Consider the following 7,290-nt stretch of genomic DNA (forward strand, 5'->3'; position numbering starts at 1 on the left):
TGCACTGTAGGATCTGGAACATGCAATGCAGAAAGGAGACTGTGCCTATTTCAGGAGAGAATCCCGTGTGAAAACTGTTTCATATAGCTTTTATATAGTTTAGAAGAAAAAAAAATCCCAAATTCTTGGAAAGACAGTCATTAACTCATGGGGTTTTGAGGTTTTGTTTACTATTTTGCATGAATCCTGAGTTCTCAGAATTTGTTATATAAAGGATATGTATAGATAGCTTCATAGAAGTTTGGAAAGAGCATCCAGTTTACAGACATGTAGTTTTCCTTTTAAAAACAAAGGTAGAGTTTAATTTATACCAATCTGAGATAGAAAAATTTGTTTTCTCAGTTCAAGACTCTGTATTAGAATTAGCAGTTTTCTCACACCTCCTCTTAAAAAAATTTAATTTTCTGTTTTTCTGCAAAGCGGGGGGGGGGGGGGGGGGGAAGGGTGTGTTATAATGCATTTTTTTTCTGTGGACATAAGTATTCGGAAAAAGTAAGCAACTGCCTTGGTTTCATCAAAATGCACCTACTCTTCTGGGTGGAACTAACGCAGCTAACTGAGGTAGAAAGATGGAAGTATTGGCAAATGAGATGAAAGCTACCGTTTTAATGAAAAAAGTTTTTCCCAAACGTAACTGTTTTTTCTTTTAATGAAAAATACGTAATCACTCTCAGCAGAAACTTCTGGTCTGATGAACATACCACACCTTTTTAAGTGAAAATATACATAATATATATTTTCGAGAACCTGAAGAACCAGTTAGGAACTTCAGGGCCTATCCTGTTTATCCGTAGTTTAATGTAGAAAAAAAACCCTAATTCCTCAGCCTCTGCTGCCATCAGGTGGCCATGTACCATGTCTTACCAGTGCTAAAACACCTATCCTGTTAACCTGTTGACGCTGTATTTCTGCTGCTTTCTTTATGAGATTCATTATCCATAACATAATCCAATTTCTTCCTCAAATTTCAGAAATGTCATGAATAGTTGACATTGAAATGTCATGAATAACTGGCAATAATTTTCCCTTAGTTTCTGCAGATTACAATATTTTTAAATGCCAGATAGTGAGCAAACTGTCATGTAGCACAGCAAACTGCTGTGGTGGGTTTGGTTTTCACTGTGCTACTGATATCCTCTATGACAAAAACTGTTAATATTAACCCACAGTGTCTATGCTGCTGTTTCTTTCCCTAAGATGTTCTATCTGTTACTTCTTTTCTAGGAAGGACAAATAGCTGAGCAGAGAATAGATTATGAATATGTCACTTTATTTTCCTGCTGTGAAACAAAACTAATCCCATGGAGATCTGCTAAAAAGAAGGAATCCCAGCCAAAACTAGGACACTGTGTCTGACTAAAAACTTCAGCAAGTGTTTTAGGGTTAGGAAGATTATCTTTCCCTAACAGAAGCATCCTAGAATCTTTCTCCCTTGGTAAAGGTTTTAAGTTTTACTAGGCTGAACTATTTTGAGTGGAGAGAAAAAAAAAAAAACAACAACCAAACATAAACTGTGAAGTTAAGCTTGATGTTTTAAATATCCAAATACAAAATAAGTAAACATTCTGTAGCAATCTGGGGCATACACATGTCAATACCATGTACTCGTATTTGCACGCCTATACAAATTCTTCCACTTCAGCATATCTCAAAGGATTAAAAAATGTAGACCTGCCTGATATTTCCAAATGTTTAGCCACATATTGGTGTTTTATTCATAGGCAATTTTTAGAGTAGTCGATGCAATGGAAGGATGGATTAATTTTTTTCCTGGATTTAATTTTCTGATCGTAAAGAAAGCACTTTGAAATTCTGAGGTGTTGTCAGAACCAGATAGGTCATATTTTTAGACTGTCAAGAAAATAAACTGTCTCCATGTGTCATGAAGATTTTTTAAGAATGTTCCTAATTCATACCTGAAAGGAGGTTGTAGTGAGGTGGGGGTGTTCCTTCTCCCAGGTAACAAGCAATAGGACAAGAAGTAACAGCCTCAAATTGTGCCAAGGGAGGTTTAGATTGGATATTAGGACAAATTTCTTCACAGAGAGGGCAGTCAGGTCTTAGAACAGGCTGCCCAGGAAAGTGGTGGAATCACTGTCCCCAGAAGTGTTCAAAAACCATGTGGATGAGGCCCTCAGTGATATGGTTTAGTGGTGGTCTTGGTAGTCCTGGGGTAATGGTTGGACTTGATGATCTTAAAGGTCTTTTCCAACCTAATTGATTCTATAATTCTATGTGCATGGTCATTTTTCTTGCAATCAGTTGGTCTAATGATGTGCTTACAGTCAAGTACAGGTCTGTCTTGTATTACAATGGCACTTAATATGCAAAGTAATGCCTGAAACATGACATAAGCACTGAGTAATATCTATGTTAAATTTTAGTAATCCATTAAAATAGTAACAAACATTGAGTAACTTAGGCAAAATCCAAGCATTATATGTTTTGTCATAAGAAAACAGTCCCAGTCAGAACATTATATAATCCTAAATTCTATGATGATTTCCAGTACACTCTGATAGACTTTTTGAAATCTGTATTTATTAAAAACACAACTAGAAATGCTCAAAAATAAAACAAAAAATGTTGCTAAACAGGGCTTTGCATAAAGTAAATATTTTTAACACACATCTCATTTAAGACTGTGCCTAATGCTTATAAATAAATTTCATAGTTAACATGCTAAAGAAAAATCCAAGAAATTGCCTAAAGGAAAAAGATTCATTGGACATATTTGTGACTCTGCTGAGTTCAGCTGGAGCCATACTCTTGATGTGGGTAGGGCAAGAGCTTACCAAATGTACATGGAAGTTGTTTGGTGGTTTGGGGTTTTGTCGGGGGTTTTTTTACATTATTATTATAAAGCAGTCTAAAATGCTTTGGCTTTGCATTTGAAATTCAAAATGCAATTTTTATCAACTTTGAAGTGTTTATAAAGGGATGAAAATAGGTAAATAAAAATGAAAATGTTTCACTTTAAGCTATAATAAAGATTCCATGGATCCAGGAGGACATTTAACCTAGATTCAACACCCACCTCTGCTGTAGTCTTGTGAAAGTTCTCCAAGTTCTGTAGCAGCTTCTGTTAACATTTTTGATGAAAGAATTAATTTGACCAAGAGAAATATCCTTAATATATTTGCTCACTTTCAACTTATCTTAGACTGTACTGTCTCGTATTCTCAGTTTTCAGCATGCTGTGGATTGTCATCTTTGGTTTCTGAACCAAACAATCAATTTTAAGTTGACTTACATTTCTGTGAACTATATTCAGCTATATATATCACAGAATTTTAACCCCTATTTTAACTCTTCTGTGAACATTTTGGATGTCACAAAGATTCATCAGCATGATTTAACATTATGATGAGTCAAATTGGTCTGATCCTCTACTAAACACAACTTTGTATTTGTCAGTTTGACTGCTGCAACCAAAAGCAGGGGACTGGTTTCATGTAGACTAGATACCGATGTTGCAGCAGCAGTTGAAGGTATCTTCAACCACCCAGAGAGAGAGTGAAATAGTACTAGATGATGTACTTGCATTTGTTATCAGGATACCTGCTACACCTGCTGAACTGAAATGGAAGGAACTGGAAGTAAAGAAAGGTAAATCAAATAATACAAAATAGACCTTTTGAATCCTATGTATGTTCTTTCCAATTTTACCACTGGAAAGGGCTAATATATACTTCATGAGGGACTGAAGAGATGCATAGAAGAAAAAGATATGGATACATGAATGTATGGTAATATGGAAATAAGAGCAGCAAAGCTCCAGAAGGGGAAAAAAAGTAGCAGCTATTCCTAGTGCCACAATCCTTGATTTTTTTCATGAGCACCATGAGTACAAACATAAACACAGCCTGGCTGTTTCCTCTGGCATCTGAAGAGCCTCCAACAAGGAACATTTACATTGACTTCGTTAATTCTCCATTCACACTTTAAGGAAAGAAAAATCTATAATACACATGAGGAAGGCTTAAGAAATGCTGACTTGAATTTTTCAAATGCACTTTTTTCCTCCTATTCCCCTAACAGTTACTAGCAGGAACAGTAAATGCCCTCTTTCCTGCACTGATGAAAAACTTTTCAGATATTTGATACATAGACTTGAAGCTTTTTAAGTATTCCCACGATAGGTCAGGCTGACACAAAGACACTTTTCCCATTTTGTTAGATAATTGCTAAATTTAAACAAATGCTAAAATAATATAAACAAACAGAGCCTCGAATTTAAAACTCTTGAGTTTAAAAGTCACTTTGTCCCTCCTCACAGGGCAAACCGTTTGAAATCAGTTCCGTGAGTGGGGCTGCAGAGAACTGTGCTGAGACCAGCTTGCAATTGTCCACTACAACATCAACAAGAACATAGTAACTCCTCTCCAAACCCTGAATAACCACAGAACCACCTCCCGTAACAACAAATAAAGACAACATAGCACGAGTGTAGCCTCTCAGTTAAAAACATAAATCAATCTGTGACCAACAAATTCCTTCTGTAAATAATTATCTATTGCTTAAATGAAATAAATTAGAAGACAGTACAAAAGCACAGTCCTGTGCCTTTTCCTTTCTGCCTATTCTGTAATCCATTAGAACAACCCTGTGCCCTTTCTGCCTAATCTATAATCCATTGGAGGTGGGTTGATGCAATCATTTTATGAAGCACTTAGAGAGCAGAAACCATAGTGCAAAGCACAAAGTCTTTCTGGGAATGTAAGACTGTCTTCCTCTGAAAAAAATGCGGTAAGAGTTCAGAGCACCATAGTGACCACCTTTTTTGCTTCCCACACACACAATCTGCAATCGCTAAATGGCTTGGAAGCGGTTGTAATATGAGCAGAATGCAGCCTTTTCTTCTTCAGCTCTGCAAATGGGTTGTAGGCCAAAGGAAAGCCTTTTAAAGGCTTGAAAAAAAGCCAGCACTGGAACTGTGGTTCTGAAGGGGAAGGCTTAAAACAGAAGGAAGTTATTAACAGTGACAGTGTAGCAACATGCTTACTCAGCAACAAAAAACCCTCAGCCCTTCTCAGCAGGTGTAATTTGTTTTGGTTTGCCTGTGGCACGTCATGTATGCCTGACACTGTAAATATTTCCATGAGTAATCAACACAGGATAATGATCAAAGACCAGATAAACCTTATCAGCCTTTGTCTGATATCTTTTGCGCATTCAATTTCTCTAGATTTTCAAATCATTAAGCTGCTGGTTTGTATGCCTCAGAAAGGTTTCTCTAACCATCAGCAGCCATGCCTTCTGCTTTTCAGTTGAATGTGTATATGTGTGTTTATAAACCTAGCCACATGGACACACTTCTTTCTCAGCCATTTGGGATTTTTCTTTCCTTCAGTTTTTGGGTAGCTCAAGGATTCTTCAGCTTCATGGGGACGGGACTTGAATGCAGGACAACAATCTGCTGCAAGCAACAACCAGTTTCCTTTATCAGAAGTAGCAGGTTCTGCTGCATTCTGAAGTCTAGTCCTCATTTCAGCCATGTTAGCATCTCTGAAGATTCCTAAGTTCATATTATTGAGGAAGCCTCCATGTTCTCAGAATTAAGCTATCTACTCCAGCTGCTCACACTGGAGTGTTCCTTCATGATAAATCCTTTTATCTGGGGTGTACAACACACATTCCCACCAAGTCAGGACCAAGACTTGGGTATGGCTGCTCTCTGTAAGCAGAAGCAGAGGAAGCGCAGTGCTGATGACAGTGGGTTTTCCAACCACCCAGTTCTTTTTCTGCAACAACTGCTGGGAAAAGGAACAACCCCTAGATCCTTCCTGGCCTCTGCTTACCCATTCCCACACTGTTTTCAGTGGCTGCAGTTACTGTGCCACCATGTCCTGGGAAACTCTGGGCAGCTGACTGCATAGGAAGAACAGCCATTTTTACATTTCTTCAGAACTTTGCAATACACTCTTATTAGTTTACCTTTCTTAATACACTATTAGTTAATTACTTTGCATACTTTTATCACTCTGATTCTTTAATGAAAAATTCTTAAAACTGTGCAAACTGCTTTAACTTGAGAAGAAAAAGATGGTGACAAGCAGAGGATTTTTTTTGTCAGCCTGAATGGTAAAATCTGCTTGATGTTTCCAAATTCCATATTCAACGTAGCAATACGATCAGAAACAACCATCTGATTGCAAAGTCTGTAGATGTTACAATGGGGTTTCATGATAGTTCTTAAAGCAGGAACTGGAATCCACCCTTGCTGCACCAGAGCAGAGTGTTTGATCACACAGCATGAACATGGAGCACTTTACAGGATGGAAAACCAAAGTCTCTTTCAGTATTACTCTAAGTTAAACTGGCCCAATATCCAACAGCTTGCCACCACTATTTCATGGTGAACAAATTGGGCCCAGATGCAGAATCTCTCTGGTAATACCTGTCCGAGTAAGGAGAAGCAATTGAAATAGGCAACATTTCATTTTATGCTCTTACATTCTGGTGGTTATGGTCCCCAATTCAATTAGGTTTTAAAATCTGGATATAGCAAGAAAACAGGTATGAAGTGAAGAGTCTCACCAAGCTAAGTCTGTCTTCTCACAACAGGTCATGGAGCTGAGGCACAAAATAAAGAATGTACTTCTGTGTCCTGTGGTGTACATACCCATCTGAAATAGCAGATGCTCAGCTCCAGGATCTTTGTGTTATCAGCTGCACTCCCAGGACTTTGCCAAGGAAAACACACAGATACTATGCATCTTTTTCTGAAGCTGGAGGGGGAAGCATCTTACTTAGCAAACACATGAGGGCCACCATGCAACAATCCACACAGCCAAAAAGGGAGCATGTAGAATTTCTCATGGGAGTTAGAGAATACATCTGCTCCAATCTGATCCTCACTAACATCTTGCAACAGCAGCGAGAGTGGAAAAGCAGTTCAGCTCACTTAGAATATTTAGACAGATACTGCTGATTAACCAGTGCTGTTCTGGAAGCCCTGGTGTCCCCTCTTCCTCCTGCACACCGGACTTGTATCCTGTACAAGTAACATTGGAAAGAGGACACACTGCTTGTCCAGGAGCGACTCGGTTTCCCCACACCGCATCACCTGCCCTTCACGGTCCCTCTCCTACCTGAGCCCACACGCCCTGCCTGAGGGACAGCGCAGGGGTGAGGGGACACAGAAAGCGCTCCAGGAAAGCACCTGCCGCGCCGCGGAGGCCCCGGGCCTGCCGTCCGGCCGTCTAGGGTGCCTCAGGCCGCGCACCTCCCCTTTGCTCAAGCTTTTCTCCCCTGCGTAGCCAGGCCCAGCCCGGCCCGGTTCGGCTC

Source organism: Pezoporus flaviventris, unplaced genomic scaffold, assembly GCF_033815535.1.
Source record: "Pezoporus flaviventris isolate CSIRO_AGI_PZ_B2104156 unplaced genomic scaffold, CSIRO_AGI_Pfla_v1 ptg000007l, whole genome shotgun sequence".
In the NCBI taxonomy this organism is placed as follows: domain Eukaryota; kingdom Metazoa; phylum Chordata; class Aves; order Psittaciformes; family Psittacidae; genus Pezoporus; species Pezoporus flaviventris.